Below are 16,079 nucleotides of genomic sequence, written 5' to 3' on the forward strand. Positions count from 1 at the left end.
TGCCACTGTTGATAGAGCTGGAGGGAGAGCCCACTGGACTACATTGTCTTTGAGTCTCGCCCAGAGCCCTGAGGAGAACAGCGTGCCTGCTCACCTAGAGGAAAAGAAAAGGGCATGTCTCTCCCAATCCCCCCAACAATGGCACCTGGCAACCAGCTGAGAGTGGGTGGGCACCATTTTGGACATAAGTAGATAGCACTTGCTGCAGGTCTTGTGAATGCACCAAGCAACTCGTGGGGACAGTGGCCCTCTTGTCAGCAGAGGCAAATGCAGCAGCTTCTGTACACAAACCTAGAAACAGGCAGGGTGAAGGAAACATCTGACACCATCAGCCACAGACTCTTGTTTGTGCCCAGCACAGTCGTGAAATGAGTATGGCTATCGTTGGTGGGTATTTTGGAGTCTTGTGATGCAGATATTACCAGAGGGAAAAATCCACACTCTCCACTGACTTTGGCTGGGAGGATTGACAGGGGGCTGGGTACCCACATACAACTGTGAGATGCCACCACTCTCTCAACATTTCACAGGCTCTAGGTTTCAAAGCAGCTAGGTGGAAGCTGGATCTGGGTGTGTTTCTGCATATCTTTGGATGGGAGAGGCTAGTGAGGCAGGGCAGACCCTCTGAACCTCATGACTGTGGAGCCTTGTGTGCTAAGATGGTGGGGACTCTGTGACTGTTCGAGTAGTAGCTGGGTTTCTGGGCATTCACTGTGTGTGATGCCACTTGCTGAGAGATCCCTGATTGCTTGGGCTGGGTCATTTCAGCAGAATCCATGCCCACACTGAAAATAGCATAGATCCTTTGTGCAGTTCAAGGGGAAGCACAGATGAGTGTGGCACCCATTGAGGACTAACACCCAAGCATTGGCTACCTTGGAAGAGGACATGAGGGTGTGATTATGCTAACAGAGGTGACCATACCACCCATCCTATTAACAAGAGATCTACCACATATAACTTGGGTGCCACCCAGGATACTTGCTTCACCCTGGAGCACTGACCAGAATTCCCTAGCCATATCCAGCACACACTTCGAAGTATTCACTGAAAGAGCCGAGAGTCCACTAAGCCATAGAGGCACACTTCAAAGATAAAAACCATCAGAGGAAAAATGCCTAAACAAATGCCTAAAATAAACACAGAAATTCAAGAAACAAGATCAAAGAAGACAACATGAACCTCCCAAAAAAAACACCACAATACTTTAATATTAGAAAGTTAAGATAAAGAGATTGATGAAATGCTTAAAACATAATTCATAAGATTAATCCTAGGATTACTCAGGAGCAATGAGAAGTGTGGGGAGCAACCCGGACTAGACTAAGTTACTGGAATTAAGACTTATTCTATGCATCTGCTCTCCCACAATATGGCGCTGGGAGAGGAGTAAACAGCTTCTACCCAGATGCCTCCAGTTCAACCAATAAACAGCAGGACTTGCTCCCGATTGGAGGAGAGCAGCGTACTCGGCGTGTGGGCAGCCGAGTTGGGATTGGCAGAGGAGGACTATAAAGGAGGAGAGAGACGGCATGCACCAGGAACATCTAAGAAGGAACATCTAAGGGGAACATCTAAGGGGAACATCTAAGGGGAACACCTGTGCAGCCCCCGAGAGAGCCGGCCGGCGGTGTGCCGCTCCCCTGCGGAAGTGGGGAATGTGGCCAGGGGGAACTGCCCTTCCACGGAGGTGGAAGGGACAGTAGCCAACCCGGGAAGAACCAGCAGCAAACCCGGGGAGGGCCGAGCAGACGAAAGAACAGCGCAGGGTCCTGTGTCGTTCCTCCACGAAGAGGGGGAGCGACAAGAAGCAAATCCACAAATTACAGATATCCATACAACATATGAATGAAAAATTTTCCCATAAAAATAGAGATTTTAAACAACAATCAAAATGAAATAATAGAAATGAAGAACTCAAGTATTCAAATAAAAAATGTGGTGGAAAGCCTTTACGACAGACCTGGTGAGGCAGAAGAAAGAATATCTGAGCTAGAAGACAAATCTTTGGAAAATTTAAAAACACTGTTGGAGATTTATGGAATACTGTCAAATGACTCAACACATGGCTCATAGAAATTCCTGAAAGGGTGGAAAAAGACAATGGATTAGAAGGCCTATTAAGAGAAGGAAAGGGACTTCCAAGTAGAGGAAGCAAATAAAACTCTGAATAGACGTGACCAAAAAAGATCTTCACCATGACACATTGTAGTCAAACTTAAAACAATAACATGTAAAGAAAATATTCTAAAATGTACATGATAGAAATCCCAGATTACTTTAGGAGGATCTCCAATTAGATCTACAGCTGAGTTCTCATGAAAAACTGTACAGGCTAGGAGAAAATGGAGTGACATAGTCCAAGTCTTAAGAAACAAACAAACAAAAAAAACCCCAAAAAACCCTGTCAACCCAGATTACTGTACCCTGCAAAGCTCTCATTTATGAATGAAGGTGAAATAAAGACCTTCCATAACAAACAGAAATTGAAAGAATTTGTCATCACTCATCCAGCCTTATGAAAGAAATTTAATGATGTGTGCTGCACACAGAAACATAGAAAGTCTTCATTCTGAAAGAATGTGAAGGCAGGAAGTCTCCCAATAAAAGACCAAAGGAAATCCAAAGGAAACAATAGGAATATTTATGGCAAAGTGTCAGGGCCAATTTATTACTTATCAATAATAATCTTAAATGCAAATAGCCTAGGGCCGGCGCTGTGGCTTACCTGGTTAATCCTCTGTCTGAGGTGCCGGCATCCCATATGGGCACCAGGTTCTAGTGCCGGTTGCTTCTCTTTCAGTACAGCTCTCTGCTGTGGCCCGGGAAGGCAGAGGAGGATTGCCCAAGTGCTTGTGCGCCTGCACCCACATGGGAGACCAGGAAGAAGTACCTGGCTCCTGGCTTCAAATTGGCACAGCACTGGCCATAGTGGCCATTTGGGGAGTGAAACAACTGAAGGAAGACCTTTCTCTCTGTCTCTCTCTCACTGTCTATAACTCTACCTGTCAAATAATTATAAAAAATGTAAATAGCCTAAATTTTCCACTTAAAAATACAGACTGGGGCTAAAGCTGTGGAACAGCAGGTTAAAACCCCAGCACACACTGCCAGCATCCCAAAGGGGCACAGGTTCATGTCCTGGCTGCTCCACTTCTGTTCCAGCTCCCTGCTAATGCACCTGGAAAAGCAGCAGAGAATAGTCCAAGTCCTTGGACCACACAAGGAGACACAGAAGAAGCTCCTGGCTCCTGGCTTTCAATCAGCTCAGTTCTGGTCATTGAGGCCATTTGGGGGAGTGAACCAGCAGATGGAAGATCTCTCTCTGTCTAACTTTTTCAAATAAATAAAATAAATCATAACAATACAGACTTCCTGAATTGATTAAAAAATGGGACCCATCTATTTGCTACCCAAAAGTAACTCACCTAACCAACAGATACACACCAGACTGAAAGTGAAAGGATGGAAAATGATATTCCATGCTAATGGAAAGCAAAATACAGCAAGTGTAGCCATACTGATATCAGACAAAATAGACTTTACCACAAATCACTTGCAAGAGATAACGAAGGGCACTATGTACTGATTAAAGGACTGATTTAATAGGAAGATGTGACTATAATAAATGCATAATGCACTCAATGCAGGGTGACTGACTATTTAAAAGAAATATTAATGGATCAAACAGAGACATAGACTTCAATATAATAGTTATGGGGGACTTCAATGCCCCACTTTCATCAATGGACAGATCAATTAGACAGAAAATCAAAAAAGAAAGAACAGATATAATAGACACTGCAGACCAAATGAACTTAACTGATACATTCAGAATTTTCATCAAACACTTGCAGAATACACATTCTTCTCATCAGTGTAAGAAACTTTCTCTAAGATATAGCATATGCTAGGCCATAAAGCAAGTCTCAGCAAAGCCAAAAAATTGAAATCATACCATACATTTTCTCTGACCACAATGGTATGAAGCTGGAAATGACCAATATTGCTGATGAACATAGATGCAAAAATCCTCAATAAAATTCTGGCCAATAAAATGCAACAACACATCAGAAAGATCATCCACCCAGACCAAGTGGGATTTATACCTGGCATGCAGGGATGGTTCAATGTGCACAAAACAATCAACGTGATACACCACATTAACAGACTGCAGAAGAAAAACCATATGATTATCTCAATAGATGCAGAGAAAGCATTTGATAAAATACAACACCCTTTCATGATGAAAACTCTAAGCAAACTGGGTTTGGAAGGAACATTCCTCAATACAGTCAAAGCAATTTATGAAAAACACACGGCCAACATCCTATTGAATGGGGAAAAGTTGGAAGCATTTCCACTGAGATCTGGTACCAGACAGGGATGCCCACTCTCACCACTGCTATTCAATATAGTTCTGGAAGTCTTAGCCAGAGCTATTAGGCAAGAAAAAGAAATTAAAGGGATACAAATTGGAAAGGAAGAAGTCAAACTATCCCTCTTTGCAGATGATATGATTCTTTATTTAGGGGATCCAAAGAACTCTACTAAGAGACTATTGGAACTCATAGAAGAGTTTGGCAAAGTAGCAAGATATAAAATCAATGCACAAAAATCGACAGCCTTTGTATACACAGGCAATGCCATGGCTGAGGAAGAACTTCTAAGATCAATCCCATTCACAATAGCTACAAAAACAATCAAATACCTTGGAATAAACTTAACCAAGGACGTTAAGGATCTCTACAATGAAAATTACAAACCCTTAAAGAAAGACATAGAAGAGGATACTAAGAAATGAAAAAATTTTCCAAGCTCATGGATTGGAGAATCAATATCATCAAAATGTCCATTCTCCCAAAAGCAATTTACAAATTCATTGCAATACCAATCAAAATAACGAAGACATTCTTCTCAGACCTGGAAAAAATGATGTTGAAATTCATATGGAGACACAGGAGACCTCGAATAGCTAAAGCAATCTTGTACAACAAAAACAAAGCCAGAGGCATCACAATACCAAATTTTCAGGACATACTACAGGGCAGTTGTTATCAAAACAGCGTGGTACTGGTACAGAAACAGATGGATAGACCAATGGAACAGAATAGAAACACCAGAAATCTATCCAAACATCTACAGCCAACTTATATTTGATCAAGGATCCAAAATCAATCCCTGAAGTAAGGACATTCTGTTCAATAAATGGTGCTGGAAAAATTGGATTTCCATGTGCAGAACCATGAAGCAAGACCCCTACCTTTCACCTTACACAAAAATTCACTCAACATGGATTAAAGACTTAAATCTATGACCCGACATCATCAAATTATTAGAGAGCATTGGAAAAACCCTGCAAGATAGAGGTACCAGCAATGACTTCTTGGAAAACACCCCAGAAGCACAGGCAGTCAAAGCCAAAATTAACATTTGGGATTGCATCAAATTGAGAAGTTTCTGTACTGCAAAAGAAACAGTCAGGAAAGTGAAGAGACAATGGACAGAATGGGAAAATATATTTGCAAACTATGCAACTGATAATGGGTTGATAACAAGAATCTACAAAGAAATCAAGAAACTCCACAACATCAAAACAAACAACCCACTTAAGAGATGCACCAAGGACCTCAATAGACATTTTTCAAAAGAGGAAATCTAAATGGCCAACAGGCACATGAAAAAATATTCAAGATCACTAGCAATCAGGGAAATGCAAATCAAAACCACAATGAGGTTTCACCTCACCCCAGTTAGAATGGCTCACATTCAGAAATCTACCAACAACAGATGCTGGAGAGGATGTGGGGAAAAAGGGACACTAACCCACTGTTGGTGGGAATGCAAACTGGTTAAGCCACTATGGAAGTCAGTCTGGAGATTCCTCAGAAACCTGAATATAACCCTACCATTCAACCCAGCCATCCCACTCCTTGGAATTTACCCAAAGGAAATGAAATTGGCAAACAAACAAGCTGTCTGCACATTAATGTTTATTGCAGTTCAATTCACAATAGCTAAGACCTGGAACCAACCCAAATGCCCATCAACAGTAGACTGGATAAAGAAATTATGGGACATGTACTCTATAGCATATTATACAGCAGTCAAAAACAATGAAACCCAGTCATTTGCAACAAGATGGAGGAATCTGGAAAACATTATGTTGAGTGAACTAAGCCAGTCCCAGTCTCAGTGAGTGAGATCCCAGTGGAAAGAACAGGGCCATCAAAGAAGGAGGTACCTTTCTCTGAAGGGAAGAGAGAACTTCCACTTTGACTATGACCCTGTTGGAATAAGATCGAAGTCAGCGAACTCAAAAGGCTTCCATAGCCTTGGCAACTCATGACTAGTGCCTAGGGAGATTACTGACGCCATAAACAAGAGTGTCAAATTGTTAAGTCAACAACAGGAGTCACTGTGTACTTACTTCTCATGTGGGATCTGTCCTTAATGTGTTGTCCAATGTGAAGTAATGCTATAACTAGTACTGAAACAGTATTTTACACTTTGTGTTTCTGTGTGGGTGCAAACTGATGAAATCTTTACTTAGTATATACTAAATCGATCTTCGGTATATAAAGATAATTGAAAATGAATCTTGATGTGAATGGAATGGGAGAGGGAGCGGGAGATGGGAGGGGTGTGAGTGGAAGGGAAATTATGGGAGGTGGGAAGCCATTGTAATCCATTAACTGTACTTTGAAAATGTATATTTACTAAATAAAAAATAAATTAAAATAAAAAACAACTCAAAAATCTCTAGAACACATGCAATTATATGGAGACAGAAAAATATGCTCCTGAATGAACAGTGTGTCATAGGAGAAATCAAAAAATTTCTGGAGACAATTGAAGATGACAATGCCACATATCAAAATGTATGAGATGCAACAAAATCAGTGCCAACAGGGAAACTCATTGCAATTGTTGCCTACATCAAGAGAATGGAAAGGCACTGAATAAATGAGCTATCAATGCAAACCTAAAAAATCAACAAACCAAACCCCCAATTCGTATGAGTAAAGAAAGAATTAAAATCAGAGAAAAAAATAAACAAAAATGAAACCAAAAAAATATAAAAACTTAGTGAAATGAAGAGATTTTTTTAAAAAAAATAAATTGATACAGCATTGTCTCAACTAAACAGATAAAAAGAGTTGGATAAGATCCAAATCAATTAAATCATAGATGAAAAAGGAAATGTAGGAACAGATACCACACACCTAAAAAGAATCACCAGGAATTACTAGAAAGAGCTGTATGCAAACAAATTGGAAACCTAGAAGAAATGAAGAAATATATAGATTCATGGACACATACAATCTCCCAAAACTGAGTCACAAAGATGTAGAAAACCTAAAAGACCAATAAACAAGATAGAGATTGAATCAATAATGAAGAATCTCCCAACAAAGAAAAGCACAGGATTGGATAGCCCAGCTCCTGAATTCTACCAGACATTTAAAGTAGAACTAATTCCAATTCTTCTTGATTTATTAAAAATAGTTGAAAGGGATGGAATCCCAACAAACTCCTTCTGTGAAGCTAGCATCATCTCAATTCCTAAACCAGAAAAACATACAAGAGAGAAAGAGAACTACAGACCAATATCCCTGACATAGATGCAAAAATCTTCACCAAAATACTGGCTAATCAAATAAAGAATACATCAGGCAGATCACTCACCTGGAAAATGGGGATTTATCCATGGCTTGGAGGATGATTCAATATTTACTAATCAATAAATCTGATTTATCACATGAACAAACTGAAGAACAAAAAACATATGATAATCTCAATAGATGCAGAGATAACATTTGATAAAATATAGCATCCTTTCGGCCGGCGCTGCTGCTCACTAGGCTAATCCTCCACCTGTGGCGCCGGCACCCCGGGTTCTAGTCCCGGTTGGGGTGCTAGATTCTGTCCCAGTTGCTCCTCTTCCAGTCCAGCTCTCTGCTGTGGCCCAGGAATGCAGTGGAGGATGGCCCAGGTCCTTGGGCCCTGCACCCGCATGGGAAACTAGGAGGAAGCACTTGGATCCTGGTTTCAGATCAGTGCAGCATGTCAGCCACAACTCGCTGGATATAGCGGCCACTTGGGGGGTGAACCAACGGAAAAAGGAAGATCTTTCTCTCTGTCTCTCTCTCACTGTCTAGCTCTGCCTGTCAAAAAAAAATATATATAGCATCCTTTCATGATAAAAAACCTTAAACAAATTGGATATAGAAGGAACATTCCTCAACATAATCAAGCCAATTTATGACAAACCAACAGCCAGTGTCTTTTTGAATTGAAAAGTTGGGAACATTCCCAATATGATCTGGAACCAGACAAGATGCCCAAACACACTAGTGCTATTCAGTATAGTCCTGGAAATTTTAGCAAGAACCACTATGCAAGAAAAGAAATCAAAGGATACACATTGGAAAGCAGGATGTCAAACTATCCCTATTTGCAGATAACATGATTCTATAAATAGAGCATCCAAAAGACTACACTAATAGTCTATTGGAAACATAAAAGAATTTGATAAAGTGGCAGGATATAAAATTAACCACACACAGACATGCACACACAAATAATAGCCTTTGTATACACAGATAATAACATGGCTGAGAAAGAACTTCCAAGATCAATCCTATTCACAATACCTACAAAAAACGTAAGTATCCTGTAATAAAGTTAACCAAGGATGTCAAAGATATCTATGATGAAAATCATAGAACATTAAAGAAAGAAACAGAAGAAGACACTCTGACCATGGGAATTCAACTGAACAATAAGGCTTGGGGTGTAGCTGGGTCTCTGGGCAATCACTGTTTGGCATCAAAGGATCAGAGCTCCATGACTGCCTCGTATGCCATTAGAGAGGGCTCCGTGTTCACACTAAAGATTACACAGATCCTTTGTGGGGCTCACGCACCACCATGGATGATAGCTTTAGCCACTGTGGTCTAACCTGGGGCATTGAATGACTTTGGTAGAGAGGAGATAAGGTTGTGGTTATACCAATAGGAATGATTGTACCCTTTCACCTGCTGACAACAGAGGAGATATACCACGCCCAACTTAGATGTCACACTGGATTCTCACCCTAAACTTGAGTACTGACCAGAGCTTCCTGAACTCATCAAGCACATCTCCTTGGTTATTAACTGAGGAGCAGACATTCCATTAAGCCACAGAGGCTTAGTTCAAAGATAAAACTCATCAGTGGAAAAACCAAGAAGTATTCCCACAAAAGCCTAAAAATAAAGGTAAAAATACAAGAAACAGGAATAAGGAAGGCAACATGACTATCCCCAAAGGAACTCAACAGCACTTCAATATTAGAATGTGAAGATGAAGAGTTTGATGAGATTCCTGAAAAGGAATTCAGAAGAATGATCATAGGATTACTCAGAAGCAATGGAAAGCAAATTCCTGAGGTAACAAAATCCATACTTGACATGGAACAAAAATTTCCCTCTGAGATAGAGATTTTGAAGAGAAATCAAGCTGAAATATTAGAAATAAACAATTGAGTGTGTCAAATTTAAAAATACACTGGAAAACTTTAACAACAGACATGGAGAGGCAGAAGAAAGAGTGTCCAATCTAGGAAACAAATTTTTGGAAATATCTAAGACAGACCAAAATTAAGAAGAAGGAGGAGAAGGAGGAAGAAAGGGAGAAGGAGAAAAACAAAAACAAGAACAAGAAATTATAAAAATTAAAAAACTGTGTTCAAGATTGGGACATCCAACTACAAAAAGCAAATAGAACTCCTAATAGACACAACTGGAAAAGACCTTCTCCACAACACATTGTAGTCCAACTTTCCACAGTAAAACATAAAGAAAAGATTCTAAAATGTGCACCAGATACTTTCAGAATCTCCAATTAGACTGACAGCTGATTTCTCATCAGAAACCCTACAGGCTAAGATACATATTCTAAGACTTAAAAAATACTGTCAGCTCAGGACACTATACCATGCAAAGCTCTCATTTATGAATGAAGGTGAGATAGAGACCTTCCATAATAAACAAAAATTAAAATAATTTGTCAGGGCTGGATCTGTGGCCCAGCAGTTTAAAGCCCTGGCCTGAAGCACGGGCATCCCATGTAGCGCCAGTTCTAGTCCCAACTGCTCCTCTTCAGATCCAGCTCTATGCTATGGCCTGGGAAAGCAGTGGAAGATGGCCCAAGTCCTTGGGCCCCTGCACCTATGTGGGAGACCCAGAAGAAGCTCCTGGATCCTGGATCCTGGCTTCAGATCATCTGTGCAGTTTCGGCCATTGCGGCCATCTGGGGAGTGAACCAGTGGTTGGAAGGTCTCTCTCTGTTTCTGCCTCTCTCTGTAACTCTGTCTTTCAAATAAATAAATAAAATAAATCTTTAAAAACAAAGAAAGAATTTGTCACCACTTTTCCAGCATTAGAAATGATGCTTATAGATGTTCTAAACACGGAAACACAGGAATATAGCTATGACTGTGAAAGCAGAAAATCTAGTAGAAGTAAAAAGGAAATCCAAAGCAAACAATGGCATATTTATGGAAAAATGACAGGAACAAGGTATTACTTATCAATAGCAATTTTGACTGTAAGTGGCCTAAACTCTCTAGATAAAAGATCCAGACTGGCTGAATTGATTAAAAAACAAGACCCGTTTATTTGCTAGCTATAAGAAACATACTTCACCAACAAAAATATACACAGACTGAAAGTGAAAGGATGGAAAAAGATATTCCATGCTAATGGAAAGCAAAAACAAAAAAAGTGTAGCTATTCTAACATCAGAAATATTATACTTTAAAAAAAATTTCTAAAACAGATAACGAATGGCATTATGTAATGATTAAGGGATTAATTCAATGGGAAGATGTGACTATAATAAATATATATACACCCCATGCCAGGGCGCCTATTTAAAAGAAATGTTACTGGTTATAAAGGGAGACATAGACTCCAAAACTATACTAATGGGAGATTTCAACAACCCACTTTCCTGAATGGACAGTTTAACTAGATAAAAAAAAATAAACAAATAAATAACAGTGCTTATCTGCACTATGAACCATATGGACCTAACTGATATCTACAGAATCTTTCATCCCATCATTGAAGAATACACATTCTTTTCAACAGTGCATGAAACTTTCTCTAGGATAGACCATATGCTAATCTGTAAAGCAAGTCTCAGCAAATTCAAAAAAATTGAAATCATAGCATGTGTCTCAATGAAATTAAGCTGGAAATTCACACCCTGAGAATCTCTAGAAAATATGCAAACACATTGAGACAGAGAAACATGCTTCTGAATGAATATTGGGTTATAGAAGAAATAAAAAGAGAAATCAAAACATTCTTGGAAACAAATGAAGATGACAATATAACATATTAAAATGCACAGGACACAGCAAAGTCAGTGTTAAGAGGGAAGTTTATATCAATTATTGCCTACATCAAGAAACTGGAAAGGCATCAAATAAATAAGTTATCAATGTATCTCAAGGACCTAGAAAAACAGCAATAAACCAAACCTCAAATTAGTATGAGGAAAGAAATAATTAAAACTAGAGAAGAAATAAACAAAATTGAAACCAAAGCAATGCAAAAGAGCAGTGAAATGAAGAGCTATTTTTTTAAAAAAATAAACAAAGTTAATACACCATTGTCCCAATTAACCAGAAAAAAAGAGAGGGAGAAGTATCAAATCAATAAAATCAGAGATGAAAAAGGAAATATAACAACAGATACCACAGAAATAAAAATTATCAGAAATTACTACAAAGAGCTATATGCCAACAAATTGGAAAATCCAGAAGAAATGGGTAGATTCCTGGACTCATTCAATAAACCATAATTTAGACACAAAGACATAGGAAATCTAAATAGAACAAAAACAGAGATTGAGATTGAATCAGTAATAAAGATCCTCCCAACAAAGAAGAGCCAAGGATTGGATGGCTTCACTGCTGAATTCTACCAGACATTTAAATAACAAATAATTCCAATTCTTATCTCAAACTGTTCAAAACAATTGAAAGAGAAACAATCCTCACAATTTCCTTCTATATGGCCAGCATTATGAAAATATGTAACAAAGAATGAGAACTGTGATCCAATATCCCCGATGAACATAGATGGAAAATCTTCAATGAAATACTAGCTTAAGAAATACAACACCACACCAGAAGAATCATTCGATGGAAATGTGGGATTACCTCTTGTATGCAGAGATAATGCAACATACAAAAATCAATCAATGTTATATATCACACTAACAAATTTTAGAACAAAAACAATAAGATTATCTCAATAGATGCAAAGAGTGCATTTGATAAAGTACAATATCCTTTCATGAAAAAAAAATTAAGCAAACTGGATATAGAAGGAACATTCCTCAACACAATTGAGGCAATATACAACAAAACAACAGCCAGTATCATATTTAATGGGAGAAAACTTGGAAGTGTTCCTGCTAAGATCCAGAACCAAACAAGGATGCTCACTCTCACCAGTACCATTCGATATAGTCCTGGAACTTTTAACTAGAGCCATTAGGAGAGAAAAAGAAATCAAAAGGAAACAAACTGGAAAGGAAGAAGTCAAATTATCCCTATTTGCAGATGACATGATTCTATATATAAGGTAACCAAAAGAATCCACTAAGAGACTATTGGAACTCATAAGAGAGTTTTCTAAAGTTTCAGGAAATAAAATCAACCCACAAAATTCAATGGTGTTTGTATACACAGACAATGCCATGGCTGAGAAAGAACTTGTAAAGTCAGTACCATTCACAATTACTACAAAAATTTCAATACCTTGTTGAAAATATAACTAAGGAGGTGAAAGATCTGTACAATGTAAATTACAAAACATCAAAGAAAGAAAAAGAAGAAACTAAAAAATGTAAAAATCTTCTGTGTTCATGGATTGAAGAATTACTATAATCAAAATGTCCATACTACCAAAAGCAATTTACAAATTCAATTCTATCTTAACCAAAATACCAAGAATTTTTGCAGATCTAAAAAAACCATGCAAAATACATATGGAAACACCAGAGATTGAAAATAGCTAAAGCAAAATTAAACAAATAAAGCCAGAGACATCACAATATCAGATTTCAAGACATACTACAGGGTATTTATAATCAAAGCAGCCTAATACTGGCAAAAAATGAATATGTGGACCTCTGTATCAGAATATAAACTCCAGAAATCAATTCACACATCTAAAACCAACTTATTGAAAAAGGAGCTAAAATCCATCACTGGAGCGAAGACATTCTCTTTAACAAGTGTTGCTGGGAAAATTGGATTCTCTGTGTGCAGAAGTATGAAACAAAAACTCTACATATTATACAAAAATCAGTTCAAAATAAATCAAGGATCTAAATATGACCTGATACCATCAAATTACTAGAGGAGAATGTTGGGAAAACTGTGATAGATGCTGGCAAAGGCAAAGACTACATGAAAAAGACCACAGAAGCCAGGCAATCAAAGCCAAAATTGGCAAATGGGGTTACATCTCCATGTGCAGAAAATTAGGCCTCTACCTTACACACTGCACAAAAATCCACGCAAAAGAATCAAGGACCTAAATCTATGACCTGATACTATCAAATTATTAGAGAATGTGGGGGAACTCTACAAGACATTGGCAAAGGCAAACACTTCTTGGAAAAGACACCAGAAGCACAAGCAATCAAAGTAAAATTTAAAAGTGGGATTAAATGAAGCTGAAAAGCTTCTGCATTGCAAAGGAAACACTCAGTAAATGAAGAGGCAACCAACAGAATGAGAGAAAATATTTGCGAACTATTCAACAGATAAAGGTTTAATAACCAGAATATATAAAGAGTGCAAGAAACACAGTAACAGCAAACAATCCAGTCATGAAGTGCAAAGGGCTTCGAAAGAAGAAAATTAGATGTCCAACAGACACTTGAAAAAATGTTCAGGATCACTAGCTATCAGGGAAATGCAAATCAAAACCACAATGAGGTTTCACCTCACCCCTGTTAGTTTGGCTCTCATACAGAAATCAACAAACAATAAATGCTTTTAAGGATGTGGGGGAGAAGGTATCCTAATCCACTCTTGGAGGGAATGTAAAGCAGCATAGCTGTTGTGGAAGACAGTATGGAGATACCTCAAAAAGCTGAAAGTAGATATATCAGATGAACCAGACATCCACTCCTGGGAATTTATGCTAACAAATTTAAATTGGAATATGAAAGAATTATCTGTACCCCCATGTTTATTGCATCTCAATTCACAGTAGCTATGATATGGAATCAACCCAAATGCTCATCAATCAATGAGTGAATAAAGAAAATGTTGTGTATATGCACAACGACATTCAATGAGATTCTTTACAGAATTAGAAAACACTGTCCTAAAATTCATATAGAATGACAAAAGATGCCAAAGAGACAAAGTGATTCTGAACAAAAGGAAATCAAGCTGGAGGTGTCGCAATACCTGATTTCAAAGCTACTACAAAGCAATAGTAATTAAAACAACATGGCACTGTCATAAAAAAACAACACTCAGATTAATAAAACAGAATAGAGAGCCCAGAAATTAATCAACATATATGCATCCAACTGATTTTTTTTTTACAATAATGCACAGATCATACATTGGAGTAAGAATAATTTCCTCAATAAATGGTGCTTGCAAAACTGCATGTATATATGTAGAGGGATGAAATTAAATCCCTCTCACTATGTACAAAAATCAACTCAAGGTGTATCAAAGACCTAAATTTAAGTCCTGAGACTATGAAGTTGCTTGAAGAAAATGTAAGAGAAACAACTGAAGACATTGATATAGGTAATAGCTTCTTTGATAAGAACCCTAGAGCACAGGCAACAAAAGCAAAACTAGATAAATAGGATTTTATCAAATTCACAAACATTTCACAGCAAAGGAATCAAAGAATCAAGAGACATTCAACATAATGGGGAAAATGTTTGCAAGCTATCTATGTGGTAAAGGATTAATATCCAAAATACATCAGCAGCGCAAAAACTCAACAACAACAAAGTAATCCAGTTAAGAAATGGGGAAAGGACTTCAATAGACAGTTCTCTATAGAAGAAATACAAAATATCCAGCAAATATATGAAAAATGCTCTGTATCACTAGCGATTTGACAAATGCAAATGAAAACCACAATGAGGTAGCACCTCACCCCTGCCAAACAGAGTAACAAATGCTGGTAAACATTTGGAGAAAGAACTCTTATCCAATTAAATAAATAGAAAATAGAAAGTCATTTTCCCCTTTTTGGTAAGTTCTTTCACAACCATTCTCCCAACTAGATAGCAGTCATCTCTCCTATTAGCCTTTTTAATCCTTTGTAGCTCAGTTCAAATAGGTGCCTCATGGAACTGAACCTCTTTGAACTTTTGTTGTCCGTTCTGTGCATGAGCTATGAGTACCAAATCCAAAGGATTGCTGTAGAACTAAATCAGTCAATGACAGTAAACTTCTCAGAATATTTTGCTACATGTGACACTTGCTCAGAATAACTAGAATAAATATCATTACCATTACTATCTGACTCTGTACCTATACCTAATTTTCTGAGTGGATTTGTGATGTTCATGTCATCTTGTTCATAATTCTAAGAGCTCCAAAAGGACTGAATTGGATATTTTATGTGTTTCATCAAGCAAGACTAATGACATATATGGTAAATACTAATGATGTGATTAGTAGCTGGAGGAAAAATGTTCACTGGCTGGGCTCCTGGAGGGGTCAAAGCAAGCTTGCTGAAGAATGTAAGTTGAAGTGTGTGGAAGAACAAAAACCATCTCATTCTGTGTGGAAAATCAAAGTTAGGTGTAAGTCAAAGAGGCGTGGTAGAAAAGAGGGAGCTTCAGCAAAGAATTAATACAGGGTAAGTGATGAAAAGGGGGTTATTGCAGTCATCTAGGACTGGAAATCTGAGAATCTCTACAAAATGAGGCAATGGATAGAAAGAATAGGAATAGGATCAGCTCATGGAAGGGAAGTTCAATGGGATTGAATCACTGTAAAATACTGGAAACAACAGAAAAAGAGA

Source organism: Oryctolagus cuniculus, chromosome 12, assembly GCF_964237555.1.
Source record: "Oryctolagus cuniculus chromosome 12, mOryCun1.1, whole genome shotgun sequence".
Classification (NCBI taxonomy): Eukaryota; Metazoa; Chordata; class Mammalia; order Lagomorpha; family Leporidae; genus Oryctolagus; species Oryctolagus cuniculus.